We start from the raw sequence: 20,992 nt of genomic DNA, 5'->3' as shown, positions 1-20,992 counted from the left end.
CCTCAACATAAAATTTTCACAATATCACATTGTTAATTTTTCCATGTACTTGGAATTATTTTAAAACTTGAATTATATTAATCAAATTAACAACACTGTCATTTTATATCATAAAAAAAATTAAAATAAAACTTAATGAAGTTATTTTTACAAGTCATTTTAATTTTAAAGCCACCGGACTTCTAAATTAACCAGTCAATTTAAAAAATAAAATTTCAAACATAAATAATATTACTAAAAATAATCGTAAACTAGAGAATCGATTTTCAAGCAGAGCTTTATAGTACAAGTAAAATGAAAATGGTAAATAGAGAACAATATATAAAAAATAAAAATAAAAAAAGTAAGAAATCCATCAGAAAATTGAGGTAATCAGTTGTTGCCTGCAGACCACTTTTCCAAATCCAATCTCCCTGAAACATCTCTCGCCCAAAACTTCGTTTAGCACGTATTCTCACTATTCGATTTTCTTTTTTTATTTTTTTTCTTTTTCATATATTTTCTTCTTCTATTATTCGCTTTCAGGTATCCAAACACAACAACAACAACAAACTTGACATTTTCATCCTTGCACTATTCAATTTTTATTTAATTTTTTTTCGTCCAACAATAACATCCACGAAAAGACGCATTTGATAGAAATATATTTTTTTTTTCTCGATATAACTCAAATTCGCATCAAGCTTTTTGACATTTTTTTCTTTAGCCCCAAAACTGTCTGACTTGTCATCTACCACTACTACTACTTTTCAAAAAACTAAATTATATATTTAACTTTTATTCAAAATAAAAAGCAAAAATCTTTTCACATATGAAAATGTAATTTGGAATAGAAATATCCTATTTTTTTTAAAATAGAAAATTTAATTTTACAAGTTATTTATTTTAGAAAAAAAGCAATTTATATATAGCGTATAATTTAATATATATTTCAAATAAAACAAAACAATAAATTTTCATATCTTATATTAAATATGTGAATATGAAAATAATACAATACGACAAAAGGCACTTAAAACTCGTTTTGAGTCGCAGTCTGACGGTTATGTTTGCAACTAAGAAGATTACTTTTTAACTCTATATACCCGAAGACCGATAAAACAGTACCACAAAAACCAGTGTGTGACTGGTGTTGGATGCTTGTGTGTTTTAAATGAAAAGGAGTAAAGGACATGTGAAAGATAGAGAAACTATTATATTGAAAATAAGAGTAAAAAGGAAAGAAAAACATAGATATAACACGTCAAAAGAGATGGAGAGTTTGAGAGAATGTTAAATATACTGGGGAAAAGCCGAAACTTTGCAACGCTCGTAAACCGTATAGTATACCAGGATGAACGGGGCAAAATTATATGTGCATATATATATAGATAGTTTTCCAAGAGATATCCAGGACCAAAAACCGTCCGGGTTTTACGGCTCAATTCGCAATGTGCTTAGTCGCGAATGACGCTGGGGCAAGTTGACGAGGCTAAAACGGGGGCGGAGAGTTGTAGTCGTTATAAAGGGGAAGATACCACTATACCCTTTAAGGATGGGTAATTAAATGCGGCCCGGACGTAATATGAGCCTGCAGTAATATATCCTTCTTTGTCATTTTGATACTGATGGGCTTTATTTCATCTAGTTTTATAGAGCTTTTTACATCCTGACATTATTCAACATCATTGTCTTTTTTTTTTTTTTAATTTTCTTGTTTTACTGCCATTTTTTTTTTCCTTATAATTTAATTTTTCGATTATAATTCAACTAAATAGCTATGGTTATTTTTTATTTATATCAAGTAAAAAAAATTATAGCTTCAAGGTATAAATAAAATGTGTATTGATTTGAAATAAAAAAAATTCAAATTGAAATTAAGGATGACATATACATGTAGAACTTAATATCCAATGTGTATGCAATCAACGAATAAATTTAGTTTTAAAAAAAAAAAAAGTTTCTGCTTCTGGCATGACCACAGTAAAGTAGAGGAAGAGAGATGTTGGAGTTGTATCAGTATAAACTCGCTGGGGCGTAATTTTCTTGCGAAACCCCTGAGGGCACGCATCGCATCAGACAACAGTTAATCAATGGACCACGTTAAAACGGGAGTAAATTTAACCCTCCCTCCTCTCAAGGCTGCTGATGGACAGGCCAACAGTTGCAACTTGCTTGAGGCAATTATTTTGAAAAAATTTTTTTAAAAAAATACTACACAAATCTGCGTTTCAATATATATATTTCAAATAAAAAAAATAAAAAAAATTCCAGCCTCTTTTAACTTGATCAAGCTTTTCGTTTTTTTTTTGTATTTTTATATTTTTTAAAATAAAATTTTCTTTTGTTGTTTAAATATTCATATATTTTTATTCATTAACTGGAACTTTGTTTACGCAAATGAAAATAATTTGTTAGTTCAAATAACAGATACAAATAAAAATAAATAAAAAGAGATAAAAATTTAACAATAAAGGTAGAAAATAATGAAAAAAAAAATTGAGCAAAAATAAAATTACGCACCAATGAATCTGATCGAATATATCCGGATTTTATTTTCCCTTATTTTATGCATTTCAACGACCCCTTTTATCACTGTCGACAACATTGAATGTATATAAATATTTTTTTTTTTTATTTTTTTTGCAATAACTGACTTGTATTCAATAATCCGCTAACTTTATATTTTCAAAAATTCAATTTTAAAAAATATATATATTTGTGTACGCGAGACTGATAAAATCACTTGACAACTTTCATTTAAAATAATCATTAAATTCACAATTGAAGTCAAATCAATTTTTTTTTAAAAGAATAAATTCAAGTAAATTTAATGTCTTTTAACTTTCGAGTTTAACATTTTGCGAGAAATCAATCGAAGAAGGTAATAAATATATCTTGTCAGGGGAATATTTGGGTCAAAGAATTAATAAATTTTCGATATATATTTCGTTGATAAAATAAAACATTGAAATATCAAAATTAACATTGTACAATCCCAATGGAATTTGACATTTACATATTAATTACAAATACAGATAATTTATACATTCTAAATTAAATTAGTAATAAAAATTAAGTAAATGAGTTTATATTTTTATAATTAATTTAAAAAAAAATGTTTTTGAAATTATATAAATTAAATAAATTAAATTAATTGAGTTAAATATAAAAAATGATGAATTAATTTGATAATAAATTAGTGACAAAAGATCAAGGACAATTTGTGTGTAAATTAGAAATTTTAATTGTAAAAGTAGAATGTAACAATTCCACCACGCATTCAAGTCACCAAGAAGAGAATGTGAAAAGATATATATTATTTAAAATAGCTCCGGAAACCAAAGGACATTTGTATAATTTTTTTTTTTTTAATTTTCGAAAGTTTAGACTTTTTTTTAAATTTTGAATCTATTTTTATTTTTCTCGATATTGATTTGTGTTGAGAAAGTCTTTACTTGGCTGGCCTTGGCACAAGAGGATACGTACATAATCCTCGTGTTCTTAGAATAATGGACTATCCTGTATCAATGAACATGGCAGAGAGTAGTGGCTTCACTCTAATTGTAGTCATTTTCTTACCTATATCTAATATTTTATATTCGTCATCAACTGCTTTTAATAAAAATATTTCTTCATACGAAGATTTTACAGATTTTATTGGGGGTGGGTTGAGAAGTGCTAGCTTTTCAATTTTGATATTACTTGCCAATAATGTTAACATGACTCAAATTTGGTGATTGTAAATCAAGAATACAGTATTCTTGCATTTCTTCGTATTGTGTTTTGGTATAAAGACAAAAACAATCACCATTTTGAGTTCTGCCAACTCGTTCTCTTTTTCGAATCGATGATTGTTTAGATATGGCTTCTTTTATTATGGAATATGTATCCTTTATAAAATCATATTTGTTAGTATTTTTTAAGCCAGTATCAATAACAATTTTTAAATCTTCAAATGTTTCTGATGTATCGGCGCAATGTGTTGCAACTATTACTCGACGATGCTCACATTTTTCTTTAACGTTGCTTCTTGCTTTTTGTGTCATTTCTGCATGATACGGCAAACATTTTAACTTTTCCATATTATTCAATTGTATTATAATTGAATTTATTTCTTGTTTTCCAGGTACAAACACTAATATGTCATTTTTCGGCTCAAAATATTTCTTATTCACATAAATATCTTTGATGAAATCAACAATGTAATTTTCCACTAAGTTTGGATTTATCATTGCTGTGTTTTTTAAATAACGTACTGTTACTGGGAAACGAGGATTTTTGATTTCAATATTAATGCCTTCACCAAAAAATTCACGGTACTTAATAGTGTCAATTGTAGCACTCATTACGATAATTTTAAGTTTACAACTTTTTAATGAACGTAAATACCGGATTAATATATTGATATATGCGAGAATAAAATCATTGTTTATTAATCTTTCATGGGCCTTATTAATAATAATGATGTTAAATTTTTTACATAGTGAATCTACCCATGATTCACTATCTATATCAGTGCGCAAGTAATTAAAAAACATACCGTAAGTAGCATATATTAAACTTATGTTTGGTTCTACAGTTGAAGAAGAACCTACTTTGTAACCTACAAAGTAAGTTCTTCTCCAACTGTAGAACCAAGCATAAATTTAATATATGCTACTTGATTCGGGCCTGGTAGCGCACTATTAGATAATTTAACATCATTATTATTAATAAGGCCCATGAAAGATTAATAAACAATGATTTTATTCTCGCATATATCAATATATTAATCCGGTATTTACGTTCATTAAAAAGTTGTAAACTTAAAATTATCGTAATGCTACAATTGACACTATTAATACCGTGGTGAGGTGAAAATTAAAATAAAATCCTCGTTTCCCAGCAGTACGTTATTTAAAAACACAGCAATGATATCCAAACTTAGTGGAAAATTACATTGTATTTCATCAAAAATATTTATGTGTAAGAAATATTTTGAGCCGAAAAATGACCATTAGTGCGTAGCTGAAAAAGAATAGATTCAATTATAAAACAATTGAATGATATTAAAATTTGAAATGTTTCATATCATGCAAAAGTGACACAAAAGCAAGAGCAACGTTAAAATGAGCATCGTCGAGTAATAGTTGCAACACATTGCGCTTCTGAAACATTTGAAGATAAAATTGTTATTGATACTGGCTTAAAAATACTAAATAATTATGATATAAAGGATACATATTCCATAATAAAAGAAGCCATATCTAAACAATCATCGATTCGAAAAAGAGAACGAGTTGGCAGAACTCAAAATGGTGATTGTTTTTGTCTTTATACCAAAACACAATACGAAGAAATGCGAGAATTCTGATTTTGCAATCACCAAATTTGAGTCATGTCAACATTATTGGCAAGTAATATCAAAATTGAAAAGCAGCAAAATAAAAAAAAAATGAAAAATATTTTCATTAAAAACAGTTGATGCCGAATATAAAATATCAGATATAGGTAAGAAAATGACTACAATTAGAGTGAAGCCACTACTCTCTGCCATGTTCATTGATACAGGATATGACTATCAAATGGGAATAATGATAGCTGTTCTGGATAGCAATAAGTCCATTATTCTAAGAACACGAGGATCAAACTCCAAAAACAAAGAAAATTTAGTACATATATTATTATACTCATCCACTAAGTGAGCATTTAACAGAATATGCTTTATTACGTCAGTTTAAAAAATTTTGTAAGTTTTATTATTATTATTATTATTATTATTATTATTATTATTAGTTAAGTTAGCATTCTTGTTTGGAACATATCGGACATTATCAAGTTGGCTTCCGTGGCCTCAAGTCCTTCTGAGCTCTATTGATATTGATAAACCACCTTGATTATAACGTATCAAATTATTTCTAAAATTTAATATAAATAAAAGGATCGCTATATCTATATATTTCTCATTTTATTATAAAGAAATGAAGAACTTACTTACTTATGCTTACTTACTTTATTACTTACTCGTGCCAAGGCCAGCCAAGTAAAGACTCTCTTAACACAAATCAATATCGAGAAAAATAAAAATAGATTTAAAATTTAAAAAAAGAGTCTTAACTCAAAAATAGCTCATCATTACTGATAAGGTCTGATCTGGTTGTGCCATTATGCCTGTGCCAGCTTTATGTACCTCGAGAGGATGAGCAACGACCTTGGTCAAGTGGAAACAGATGTCTTCAAGGTGTGTAGAAAGAAACCTCACACAAGTGGGGGAAAAAAAAGAAAAAAAAAAAAAACAAGCCCAGTGAAAGCTTGTGAAATCATCACACAATTTAATGACAATTATTCCTCAAATATTATCATAAATTTCTATAATACGTACTCTAAATTTTGACACTTGATTTAATTTATTTTTTATATTTTTAAAATATAAAAAATAATTTTAAGAAGATTATGTTTTTTATATTAATAATATTTCCATGAAGGAGAAAAAAATTAAATTTACATTAAATAATTAAAATGTCATTTAGAGATTTAAAATAAAAATTAATCAATAAAGAAAAAAAAAAAAGAAAAAAAAAAAAAGGGTTTCATATAACATGACACTTGTCTGGGCTGACTGCGTCCTTCGACATTCTCAGATTATCCACGCTTTAAAGCTTCGATATAAAACAGCCAGTTTTTTTTATTACACAATCTTTTCATCTGCTTTGTAGAATAATAATTTTTTTTTTGTTCATATTGTGTATCCCTTTTTATAGTGTAAATGTTTATCCATCAACTGCCCACAATATTCATAAACAGATATTTTTTTTTTCCAACAATACAAGCGTAAACTTTAACCATGAAAAAAAATAAATTAATAAAAATAATGCTTGTATAATAAAAACAAGTAAAAAAAAAAAAGACATGAATATAATGTATACATAGAAAATTGAAATGAGAGGGAAAAAAAAGAAAAATTGATATTTATAAAAATATTGTTATGAAATTTAGTTGATGATGGTATTTATTTATAAAAAATTTATTAATATATTAACGAGATGAATTTTCTCTGTACTATAATACCATTGATAGTGTTGAATATTGTTTTACTATTAACAGGGTATTGTGGATAGTAAGCCGAGGGGTTGTGTCCACTGGCACGTACTGTGACTCGAGAATCTAGTCAGACTCTTGCCTCGAAGGACCTGTAAATCCTTCGGGGCGAACAAACTACACGATTTTACGGGTAAACGCCTTATTCACGTGTGTTTTCTCGAGCCCATAAAGCTACATAAACAATACATAAACTTTAAACACATACTATTTTATTTTAAAAACAAATCAACCTTCTATTAAAAAATTTTAAATAAAATAAAAATATAAAATTATTTTAAAGACACAGATAAAATAGAAATTTTCAAAGATAAAAAATTGAGTTAAATAAATAGTAACAGTGAATGATATGATATTAACAAACACACAGATGATTGAATATTGTTCAAACGAAATCTGATAGACAGTAAATTTCACTATACACAAAAAAATATATTTATTTTACAGAACAACAATATCAATTGATGTATACAGAGAGAGAGAATTGAAAATTGTTTCTTTGCTGATAAATAATATATACGTGTTCAATGTAACGAAATAATACTTGTAGAGTTTAAATATATAAATATATGTATTGCAATAGAGAAAAGCCGCTTCATTCCCCTTGGATTGTTTGATAAAGCAAACCCGAGTAGCCGATGCATCGGTAGTTAATAGCTGTGTTGAACATTGAGTGTATAAAATTTTTGGAAATATATATCCAGAGCTTTTGGCTGGATACATTGTATCTAGTGCATGTGGTTGTGTTATACATATGTTTCTCATGATATTCTCACCCTCTTGCTCTATAAACTATTACTCTTCTTGACTCTCTTTAACCACCCAGCCATCTATCCACCCAACCACCTATTCAACAACAAACAGATTGAGATATATAGAGTGAAACCAATGTTCTGGGATGCTCCACTGGTTTAATCGCATTCAAACACTGTGTTAAAGGATTGGACTTGGGTTTGATGGTGGTTGTGATAGTGGTGGTTGTTGTTGTTGTAGTAGTAGTGGTGGTGGTGGTGATGATAGTGATGATGATGGCATAAGAGAAACACGTGTTTCAGTGATTTCCTGGTAGCCTTCTGTTTCTGTTTCACTTAGTGGTTTCCTATCAAATTGTTGAGATGATATATACACATGTTTAAATATATATATAGATTTACTTCGATTGATGCATATGTAGAATTGTATTATGGATATAGTTGGTGCAATACCAATGATATCCCTTGTTGATTTTAGAATATCATGTGGATAAACTTGTGCAACGAGTCAGTTGGTATTGCTTGCATCTCAAAGGATTGTTAGATACTCATTTCTCTCTTCAATTATATATTGAACTACTATTAAATTAAATTCCATCATTTTTTTTTTTTTTTTTTATTGTATAAAATTTAATATTTAATAATACATGGATTAATAAGAATTTCATAATTAAATCCTTTTTTTTAAATAGAGGATTTATTTTTTTTTTTTATTTTTTTTTTACTAGAGAAATATAAATATATGCGAAAGTCTGTTACGTTGGTTATTATGTATGCTTGTATGGTTTTTATGCAGTTATTTCGAAATGGGTTCAACTCAAGACAAGACAAAAAAAATAAAATAATAAAAAAAGAAATTTAAACTCTATATCAAGTGAGAGTTGAATTTTGAATGGAGTTTAAATTTGTTTTGTTTTTTTTTTTTTTACTTTAATGTAGATTTAGGTAGAATATTTCAAGTTTAAATTTAAAAATTATTTATGATGAATGACTGATTGTGTAACTATTGATATGGTAAATTTTGAATATTTACATTTTATTAATATAAAAAAAAAAAGAAGATACACATTGTAATAATGAAAATAAATTTTTGATAAAAAAAAAAAAAAAGGCAAGTTTATATATAGCTGAGAAAAGTGAAGATTTCTTGAGCAAATATCTTTCCGGACAAGTTGAGTCCTGTCTGGGGACTAGGAAGTAAAAGGCTTAAACGTCGAGAGAACCCATGACTTTCCAGTCATGCAGCACTAGTCGACGTACGGTTAATTAGGGTCTCGACAGAGCAGAGAGAACCAAAGCTAACTCAAGTGTAGCGAGAAAAGCTCGACTGTTTTAACCAGTACTTTGGTGGTATTTAGACAGTATCAAGTTTGTTGCAAAAAGAAAAATCAACCAACTATATATATACTAAAATAAATTTCACAAAAAAAATACAAAATTTATATCACTACTATTTTTAATCAATAACTTTTTTTTTCTAGAAAATCAATCAAATTAACCAAGTACTTTTCGATGAAAAAAAAAATATATATAAATTTTGCGTAAATTGAGTAGTTAAATATATTCTTGTCTGGTCACTTGGGATCACAAGAAAATCTACTCAGCTAAAATTGCGTTCAATTTGCTAAAAACTCATTTACATAGTCAACGAAAATTCAAAATACAGGACAAAGCAAAAAATAAAAAAATAAAATAAAACATTTAGATGAAATTGAAGCAACTTTGGTAAAAATATCCCTTGGGATTTCAGAGATGCACTTGTGTCTGCAGTCATTTGTATAATATTCTAAATATCGACTACAAATTGGCTAATGCAAAAAAGAAAATCGATTGAACTATTAAATATACTGGACACTCTTTCAAACGAAAATAAAATGTTTAAATTAAAAATCCAAATTAAAAAAACATGAAATCAAATAATTTATTTAATATAAAATAAAAATTTAATTTAATGATTATTTTCGATGAGAGTATTAACCTAATATAGACAAAGGATTTTGTGATGTTTTTGGTGATGATTGTCAATTGACAGATGATGACTGTTTATTGGACATTTTAATGAACAAACCACGGATTTTAGAGAATAATATATCTATACAGTCAAGTACATATAAATTAATTAAAATATACATGTACATGTGAGTTGATGAGCTTGATACGACTAGTGTCAATGAGACATGTATAACTATATAATGCTGTATGTATTTTATCGTCACGAAATCGCGAAGCGCGACTGTACATCAGAGAACTATGTACTGAGCGCACAAATCCCATGCATATTTAATCAGCTAGAATTATGGCTTGGCATGTTTCAGTTTTGCTATTTCAACATCACAGAAATATTTATATATTTTTTATTTTATTGTACTCGAAATTTTTAAATCGACTATATATATTTTTTTTTTTTAATGAGATTTTATTAAATATATCTTCTAATAACCGTTACAATTTTATTTAATTTTTTTCTATTTTAATTTTAATTTAAATGACTGAAAAAAAAAAATAATAATGGGTTCAAGGCCGTAAAGAGAATGCTTCGAAATTGGATATAAATATAAATTTTAATTTTTCATTGCTAGTGAATTTTAAACTGTCAAAATTTTTCACCAACAAAATTATATAATGTCTTTTATTTTTTAGACTGTTCAACTTACATTTGGAGTCTTTTAAAAAATTAAATTTTTATATTTTAGTGTAAAGGAAAATATAATTTATATACATCCAAGTTTGAAAGTGGAAGAATTTTAAAATAAATATATAATTAATGATTAATGTCAGATTTAACGATGTTGGCAGAGTAGTTTTAGTAAAGGTGTTACTCTCTTGATGTCTCCTGCTATGGTACTTGGCAACACACAATCTTCTCTATTATACTTGGTCTACTCTGCAGTCTTGCATAAGAAACAATTTTAACGATTACGATCACCCAGGAAATTATTCGTAAACCAGTTAATAGCCAAAACACAAAATAACGCGTATATCGTTTGCCAACATTCCCATCATCAATTCAAGCCATAATAGTTCAACTTAAAATTATTCTTTCACCGGAAAAGTCATCGCATATTTTTATGATCCTCACTCACACGCATTTTTCATATTTATTAATATATTAAACTAAATATTATTATTATGGAAATGGAATACTCTTTTCAACATTTTTTTTTTCATCAATAAAAAATAATAACTTTCATTATTTATATACGTAATAACAATTATTAAGTAACCTCATTATCAGACAGTTAAAAATAATATTTGAAAAAATATCAAATCAACTGGATTATCATAAATTTATCTAGATAATCATATAAAATTAGTCACTTTTTTTCCATTAAGAAAATTAAAAAATAAATAAAACAAGGCAATTATTATTGCTCTTTTTTTTTTTGTAAATATAATGAAAATAAATTTAGATTGATCGCAATTATTTTAAGTAAAAAATTATTATTATTAATTCAAAATCATTGGAATAATATTAATTATAATAATTAATTATAAAAGAGAAAATTATTGATTTATATAATTCAGAATGTGAATGCCAATTAATTTAAGAAAAAAAAAAAAAAGTGTTTTTACAATTTGAAGAGAGAAAAAAGTATAATTTATGACAGGTGAGAAAGTAAACGTCTTGAAAATATTGATTTATTTATAATTAAATCTTTAACATGTATATTAATGAAAATAAAAAAATATCTAGATTTATTAAAATATATTGGAATCATCATAAAAAAAAATCCAAGTGTTGCGCAAAACATTAAATCTTTGAAGCAAAAAATCGTTCAATATAAAGTCACGATTAAAAAAAAAATAATAAAAAAATGAATCATTTAAATAGTTTTTGTTTGAAAGCTATTCATGTATGAAGATAAAATGATTGGTTGTTGGTATACTACATGTGATTGAGAGTTTCAAGTAAAGTAGATCAAGCGGAGGCATACGATGAAGAAATAACTTGTAAACAAAACTACAATGTGCATTACAATTTTGATTGAATATAGAATGTAATTCATCGAGTGTATCAACGATTGCCAATAATATAAAATACACAAGCTTTTGCCTCTAGGTATGACAAAGCTTAGAAGAAGGGCGTTGTACAAATACACACCGAGTCCTTTGGTGTATCGTTTGTTACTGTCGCTAAACTTTCCCACGAACAATCGTGTCCCGGATACAGATAAACACATTACACATTAAATGCATAAACATTATTATTTTTTTTTTTATTCTATTTATCATGAAAATATATTCCCTTTACTCAAATAACCAACAAACAAAACTATTCAAACAAAAATAAATTTAATAAATTTAAAAAAAAAAAAAACTAATTCAGTCATTAAAATGTTGATAATTAATTTTAAAAATTAAAAAACAGCATAGAAAGTTGTAAAATAATAAAATTTAAATATTATTTATTTTATTAATAAAGTTATAATTATGTGTAATTTTTTTTTTTTTTTTTTTAATATTAATATTCGGATGTATGGAAATTGGATCGCGAGAATGTTGTGGGTAACTTGAATCCATGCCATAATCCAGTGACTTTATACTTGAAGTATTAAAAATAAAAAAAAAAAAAAAAATAAAAAAAATGAATGTCTACGATCGAGGCAAAAGACTTGAGTGAGCAGTGGAGCACGTTGTTGTATGCATGATGTAACGAGACTGTGTATATGTTCTAAGACCCTCTTTTTCCCTCTCACTCATTGCAAATACACACACTCGCTATTTATTTTTTTTTTCCTCTTTTTTTTTTTTGCATTATTGTTACTGTCTTTTTGCAAATAATTTTTTTATTCTTATTTTTTTTGCACCACTTGTTTTTTTCCTTTTTTGTTTGGGTTTTTTTTTTTTTTTTTCTTTTATTTGTCGAGTTGTGCTTCCACCGATTTGAACGCTAATATACGCTCCCGTGTGCAAGCCAAAGAGAGGTAAATGCGATGCTCCGATTACGAGATAGACATGCCACTATATACCGTCTATGGTTTTATGCCCCGATGACGAAAAACAAACTTACGCCTTTACTTCCAGATAAATTTTATTTATGTTTAAATTAGGTTAAAGAGAATGCCCAACGTGGATTATCATGCACACAAGGTATTGTAATTTTTTTTTTTTTTTATCTTTTTCTTTTTTGTTATTTCATTATTTATTTATATATTATTACTTCATATTTTTATTATTAAAATGAAACAACAATGTAGCTATTGCCTTTTGTGGTTTCTCTAAATTTGTGGAATTTTTTTACTTTAAATCATATGCAATTTATTTTAAATAATAAAAGAAATGTTGAAATTTTTTAAATATATATAAAAAAAACTTTATAATAATTTGTATAAAAATTATAAAACAAAATTATTTAAATACTTTTTTAATTCAACTGCAACTCAGCGAATTGTAATAAATAAAATTTCAATTTTAAAATTTTAATAAAATTTATTTTGATTACAGATTTTTAGTGATGAATTATCAAAGTAATGTAATTCCCTTTGTGTTCATTTACGTTGACAAAAAAAAATTATATATAAAATGCAAAAAAAAAAAAAAGGAGGATTGTGGACCAACCCCCTCGCTAAAATTACGCCACCCCTTTTGGTTGGCCTCTTTTTTTGGTATATATATAACGCCAACGCAATTTCATCCGTCTGCCATTCAAATTTTAATACAGTGTTCGTCGCTAAAATGTGTCGCTTGAGGGTCTCCACCGGTTCAATTTTACTGAATAACGCGCAAGTGAAAATTTTCTATATTTCACGAATATTTTATGAGTACACACTGATACACACATGCAACTGAACCATCAATATAAATTTTTTTTTTTTTCGTAATTCTATTTCATCTAGTCACAGACTGGATTCATTGACAGATTGTATGATAAATACTAAAATTATAAATTTAAAAAACAAAGTAACTATATAAGAGAAAATTAACAATAATAATAATAATATTTATGAATGAATGAATTAAATTAAGCGGGGATAATCAATTCATCGATGGCTAAACAGGAAATCCATATAAAATATTTTCATCCGGTTTATTTTACATACACCAGAGAAAATTGATAAATAAGATTATTCCCACGTTTAAATTATCTTTTATTTCTCTTTACTTTCTTGAAAATAAATTTTTTTTTTTTGCAATATAATTTCATGTAAAAGTGACCGATAACTCATGCTCCAAATTGATATATTATTTCGAGCAATTAATGAATTGTTTTCAATTGAAAACTTAAAAATAAAATTGGAAAATAAAATAAAAATTGAACAAGTTGAATTTTTTAATAAATTTAGATATCAATATGTATGTATTAATGTAGTTAAATAGATAAAGATAGATAGTAACAGCCAGAAGGGAACATGAAATGCCTGGAAGCTTGTAAAACGAAACAGTTAGGGCGTTTAGTGAAACGCAAACTCACGTGTGTAAATACACGATGGCAAACACAGGATATGTATCCCGGGGTGAGAGTTATTTGGACGAGATGAACAGTAGAATTTGTACATGGTAGTGTTCTCTCGTGGGCAATATTGAATACGATACTGGTTGCGCATTACGTTAAATCATATATACTAGTGAGCAAGTCCGAAACAAACCCTGGATTTTCAACTGTATAAGGCAGTTTATTGCATTTTCATCAAACAAGCTTCAAAACAATTTTATATTTTTTTTTGTTCAACACACTTTTTTATTAATCAAATGATATATATTTTTTTTTTAATTGAAAATGCTTTATACATATTTGCAAATTTTTATAAATATATATCCATTTTTTTTATTGCTGTATTTTTATATCAAATGTATTTTTTTTTTTTTTTTTCATCACAAAGATAATTAATAAATTCAATTTAATATTTTTCAAATTGAAGTGATTGGAATTTTATTTCATTATTCATTTTCAACCAAATTATTAAATAATATTTTGTACAAATTTATATATAATTGTTTGAGTTTTTTATTTTTAATAAAAATTATTTTTAAATTAATTTTTTATTGAACGTTTGTATTTAATATTTTTGTAAATATAAATTGAAATAATTGGCAACCATCACTGACAACAAAGAACATATTAAAAAATTTTTTTCTAATTATTATTCTCTAAAATTTTTGTATAATAGAAAAAAAATATTCTACATTCTTTTATAGCATTTTCTATTTCCCAGTTAATTTTCAAAGTGATTAAAAAAAAACTATTACCAACAAAAAAAAAAAAAAAAAATACATTTAATTTTTCCTCATCAAAGAAAAAAGCTAAAATTATTTTAAAAAAAATATTAATAAATACAACAAACAAAATAGAGTATATAAAGAGATAGAAAAATATAAAATATAAAGTTAAACGTATGCATAAAGTCTTGGCAGGCAATGGTGAAAGATAATTTATCTCTCTTTTCACAAAGGTTAAAGTAAAATAGAAAATGATGATCGAAGAGTTCATAGTGGAATGCAAACAAGGGTAAATAAAACATCAACAAGGCCAAAGTTGGATTTAAAACCTTTAACGTTTCAAAAAAAAAAAATTCACTTGAAAATATACAAACCCATATACACAAAAACTTTTCACATATACTTTTAAATTATTACACCAAGCGTCATTTTATCCTTTAAACCATCAAAAACTTTGATGCCTTTTATATTACGAAAAGAGAGATATGATCCAAAGAATTTAGTATGTATTGAAGCACATGGAAAATGATTGGACTATATATATACATATAAAATATCAATGGATGTGTTAGTGTATGGTGATTTATAGAGGTAAATTTTACCACCACTTTTATTTTATCCCTATCACACTTTTAGGGAGAGATGCAACAACGCCTGAAGGGGTTGAAAGGTGGATGGGCGTTTTAGAACGATATAGAGTTTCAAAATTTAATAGCCCTGTACGAGACAGAAATGAGGGACATATACTGGACGTTTTGTATATGAGAGGTGCATCAGGTGAACGAGTGACAGAGTAAATCAATGTGATAGTAAGAGACAATTGTGTATGTGTCTGTGTGTATATTGATGGAAATGAGTACCTGATTTCTGACCATAAACACTGGACAGTTTGGAGGCTTCATGTCAAATTTCGTAACGCCTGTATTAAACTTTGTGTGTGTGTTTGTGCTATGTGTGATGGAGTCTCTATTATTTTTTATATAACATCACTCTTATTTTTTATAAATAATTTTTTCTCTCTTTATATTTTATTACTATCTTTGTTGTCGTAAACTTGGTATGTCTCTTTCCAGTTTAGCTTCACAACCGTTATCACTTCAAACTTGACGAATCTGGCAAACAAGCCAACTCACCCTCAATCTCTCCTCCTCTTTTTCTCCTGTCGTTTTCAGTAAATCCATCGAGTTTAACCCTCGTCCGCGAATACACATAGCACTCAAACTTTTTTTATTTTGAATTTAGGCACTGATTTTTTTTTTTTGAGTAAAAAAGAAGAGTGTATTATACTGTAGGTTAATTTTTTGTAAGATAAGCTTTTTTTTTATTTGTGAGATTTTTGTGATTAATCGATTTTAACTTTGTAGCAATTATTTTCAATTCAAATTGAATTAACAAATAGACAAGTAATATGAGCTTTAGTAATAATACCCACTTAACTAAATACTTATTTTTAATTGTGTTTTTTTTTTTTTTTCTATTTTTATATCGGAACATTTTTCAGAGAGCTTGTACAAGTATCAGGAGTGCCGATAATTTGTTTTATCGTTAAGTAACATGACACTTATTGCATCGAAGCGCGTCAGAACGATCAAATGAATTTTCTCTTTTTTTTTTTTCTATTTATTTACTCGATATAGAATAAAGTATAAGAGGAAAAATTTATATCGGGTCAAGGGGTATTTTTGTTCATGTTTATTACATATTTTCTCATCACTAGAATGACAAGAAAAAGAATAAAATTTTAAAAATAAATATACATAAAGAATATTTTAAAATAAAATTAAAAATTTTCAAGAGAATATTTTTAATATTATTTATTTTTAATAAAATTTAAAATCTATAGAGACTGTCATGCAGCGTTTTAAAAATAAAATAAAAAACAACTTGAATATGTTCTTGAAAAATTAAAATGAAAAATTCTCGAAAATTTTTTTTATTCATTAAAATATTCTGTTTTAATAATATTTTCAAACCTATTTGTTAATAGTCTACCATAAAAACCAGTAAATCTTTCTATTCACTCGTCTTTTCATTAAAAAAAAAATTAATTCAAATAAAAACTTTTATTAATAAAATTTTTTGTAAATAAAAAAATCAAGTAATAATATATTTGTGGGCTTGTTGTGAGTTGCGGAAATTCGTTGGGGAATGGACCAATCAAATGGTCATTTGTAATCAATTAAAAGCCAATAAGCCAAACTCTGATTGAACAGTCAGCAGTGAATATATCTATAAATATAAATTCAAACGAATATACATTGACAACAACAACAACAACAACATACGCATGAAACAATAACACTGGATTATTATTAGTCATATTAAAAAAGATACAATCCTCACTGATAAATAAAAATATCGACTAATAAAAAAAAACAAACAATATAAAACAAAATGAATAAAACTTGAATCTCAAAAAAAAAAAAATATTATTATTCCTTTCAAATTTATAAATAGAAAAATTAATCGAAAACAAAAAATTTCAAGTACGTCTGCACGTGTAATTTAAAAAGGATAAAAAGTACTGATAAAATGCAATGAAAAAAAAGAAAAAGTGAGTATAAAATTTTGGTATGAAAATTGAAGAATAGGGTATATATATATAAAAATGATAAAACGCGTGGAATAACTGAATTTCTAGAAATGCGTTCACGTATTCGTACTCTTCAAGTTTACGAGGGCACCTAAATGTACCCACGTCCGTTATCCTTCAGCTTCAATCCAGCTTTTTCTTTCTCTTTATTTATCCATTCCCTCAAACTCTATATACAAGTAGTAGTAAAAGTAGTGATAGTAGTAGTAGCTAGCCGAAAATGCATCTACGTGGGAGCCACGAATAAACGGTCGTCGTCGTCGTATATATATTTTACTGCAGATGAATGTTACGACGAGGGTTGAAAAAGGTTTACCTGTTAAAGAATATAATAAGAGTATAAGAGGAAAAAAAAAAAAAAAGAAGAGCCACTCATCCTTTTGCTTGATAAATTGAGGGAAAATGAGAGACAGGTTTTAAACACTGAATTCAGTACCAAAGCAAGCCCGCGGGTTTTATACGTTTTTCGATATTTATATATGTTTAAATTTAGTGAGAAGGTGAATTTATGCCACGGGTAATTTCAAGGTAAAATAGAAAGGTTTGAAGGAGGCAAAAGAGGGATTCAAGGGTGATGGAGTTTGTCTTGCATGTCGTAGTATATAGACAGGACAAAAGTGAGGGTGATGGAAGACAAGAGACTCGAGATATCTTTGGAATTTTTTAACACATAAACGAGAAAGACAGAACAGGATTATGAATATATACAAAATTTTGTGATTGTGATAGTAATAATTGTATCCAGGGTTACAGACGTCATTTTAATATATTACTTGGGTTAATATGTAATTTATTTTCAGGAAACTTGAATTATTTAAAGACACATAAAAAATATAATTTAAAAAATTTTTTAACAACTAAATATATAAAAAATAAATTGAGTTAAAATTACTCATGTTATTTTTTTTTATGTAGTTGCAAATATTGTTGTCTAGCCTTATATTATAATGTCAATTTTCCAAGTGTCTAATTTATTTTTAAATATAATTTTCTTTTTTAAAAATAAATATAATTTTTTGACATTTTAATTTACGCGTTTATTAACCTTTTAATTATAAATATTTGAATTATCAAAAGATCAATTTATCTCAAATTAATCATGAAATTGTTTTATTAGAAAAATTATTTTATAATTTAAATAAATGTATTTTGCCGAATCAAATAAATCTATTTCCTAAAAATTCAATTAAACAATCAAACAAACAAATTTAAAAGAGAAAAAAAAATAAATATACAAGAGTTCATGGACCCTGATGGTCTTGACCCAAGAAAAGCTGTCATTGCAAAATATTTAATTGAATACCAAGCAGACTGTGGTAAAATTAAATCAGCCAAGATTGCATGTAATAAAGGTATATCAACAAAATAATCATAATGAATATACAAAAAAAAAAAATAATAATCAAGTACCACTTGTGTTTCAACGAAGGGCATACGTTATTCTGCAATTAATCAATGACTCGGCACTTTTTTTAGTACTTGCATTACACGTATATATAAAAAAAAAAACACACACATAAATATTTTTCTGTACTTTGTTAATAATGCAACAGATTCACTCACACATATTTATTTGTGCTATTGACGTATTGATTTTTTACCCCTCGAGTGTAAAGAAGACAATAGTGAATTTAATTTTTTTTTTCTCGAATTAATTAATCAAGTAAAAAAATCTCAAAAATTAATTAAATAGTTTCAACTTTCAAGAATGAAAATAAAATTTAAATTAAATAAGTCAACGAAACCGGATTCTCATCCACGTTCTCAATTTTATTTTTTTTTTTTCGTTCTTCAAATAACATTTTTTTTTTTTATTTACTTTTTCATTTCTGGTCCAAGAAAGTCGCAAAATCGAATTGAGATCGCGATGCATTTAAAAATACATATTCAACAACTGAGGGAGTCACTTTGTAATAACATATTTTCACTTGTTCCAATTTAAAAATTATCATGAAATATAAATTAATAACAAAAATATAATAATAAATTTTAATTGTGATTTTTATTTTAAAAAAAATTCATCAAGTAGATTAAAAAGGTATTTTAATATAAATATTATTCTATAAAAATCAAAAACTGGTTTTAAAAAAATAAATTAACGTAAAAAATATATTCCTAGAAAATAATTTAAAATTTATTGATTGAAATTAAAAAATAGAAAATTTATTTAATAAAAATTTAATTTATAAAATTAAATGATTGAAAATGAAATGATAATTTAATCTACTTATATATTTGCAATTGTCAACAATTATTATTTAATTATTTATAAATAAATAAACATGAATTTGAAAAAAAAAAAAAAAGAAAAATTACAAGCTTCAAGGTGTCGAACGAATGTTGAACTAACGGGACATTTCCTTTCACTCTTAATCGGTTTAATCTATCAATCAAACATGAGTAAACATACGAATCATCTGTGTGTTTATCAAGAGAGTTAATAATTATCATTAATTTATTATACCGCAAATGAAAGTCCATTCATTTAAATATATTTCTTTTAATTTGTTTAAATATACAAAATAACAAATTGATTATCAAATTTTAATCAAACATCTCAATTAAATTTTATGTAATATTAATTATAAACAAAAAATAATAATATTTATTAATTAAATTTGAATCGAAAAGGTAAATAAATATTTTCAAAAAACATGTGAAGTAAAAATAAAAAAAATTCAAGAAAGTTGGAAAAGGGCTCGAAGCGAGAATATCAGAGTTTTCTTTAACGAACGTTAATTCGTTAATTAAACAGCACGCGAAAGTGTTCAAAGAAAAAATAGAAAAATAAAAAAATAAAATCCTGTCAGTGCCCAAGCTCAATTTGTACTTTTAACTTACTTTTTCCATCAAAACTACTTTTTCATTTTATTTATTTTAATATATATTATTTTTCTTGATGAATTTTATTTTTTTTTCATTTACTTTCAAGAAAAACAAAATTGATTTTACGCAAAGTGATTTTTTGATTATTATATAAAATCAAATTTTAATTAGTTTTGTCTTTATTAATTTATAAAAATTTTATACAAAAAAAAAAATAAATGCATTGATGAGTGTGGCTAGCGTTAAAGTCGAATAATAATTTTTTTTTTATTCAGCTCATCTACCGTGAATTATTTAAAACAATGGGCAATATTAAAAACCACAATATTAAAAATGAATTTAAAAAAAAAACTACAAAAGTATTCTGCGATTTAATTTAAATGAAATTCAAGTTTCTATTTTGCGTAACGCACAAAAGTAATGAAAAAAAAAAAAATAAATATACATATTAAAAAGGAAATATAAAATTGTCAAGATTCCATACATATAATATCAATTTATTCAAATAACATGAAGAAAGTAGAATAATAGAAAAATAGAAATCATAAAAATAAGATGATAAAAAAATTTTCAAATAATTAAAAACAACCGTCAAATTGTATTT

General features: G+C 26.0%; 1 protein-coding gene across 1 annotated transcript in view; it reads right to left on the bottom strand.

The window, feature by feature from the left end:
* Nucleotides 1-20,992, bottom strand: part of LOC122849877 — a 77,605-nt gene that overhangs the window by 28,140 nt on the left and 28,473 nt on the right. The window lies entirely within an intron of this gene.

The sequence above is a fragment of the Aphidius gifuensis genome, linkage group LG2 (genome assembly GCF_014905175.1).
Source record: "Aphidius gifuensis isolate YNYX2018 linkage group LG2, ASM1490517v1, whole genome shotgun sequence".
Classification (NCBI taxonomy): domain Eukaryota; kingdom Metazoa; phylum Arthropoda; class Insecta; order Hymenoptera; family Braconidae; genus Aphidius; species Aphidius gifuensis.
The sequence above is the reverse complement of the archived record's forward strand: the minus strand, read 5'-3'. Positions and strand labels throughout refer to the sequence as shown.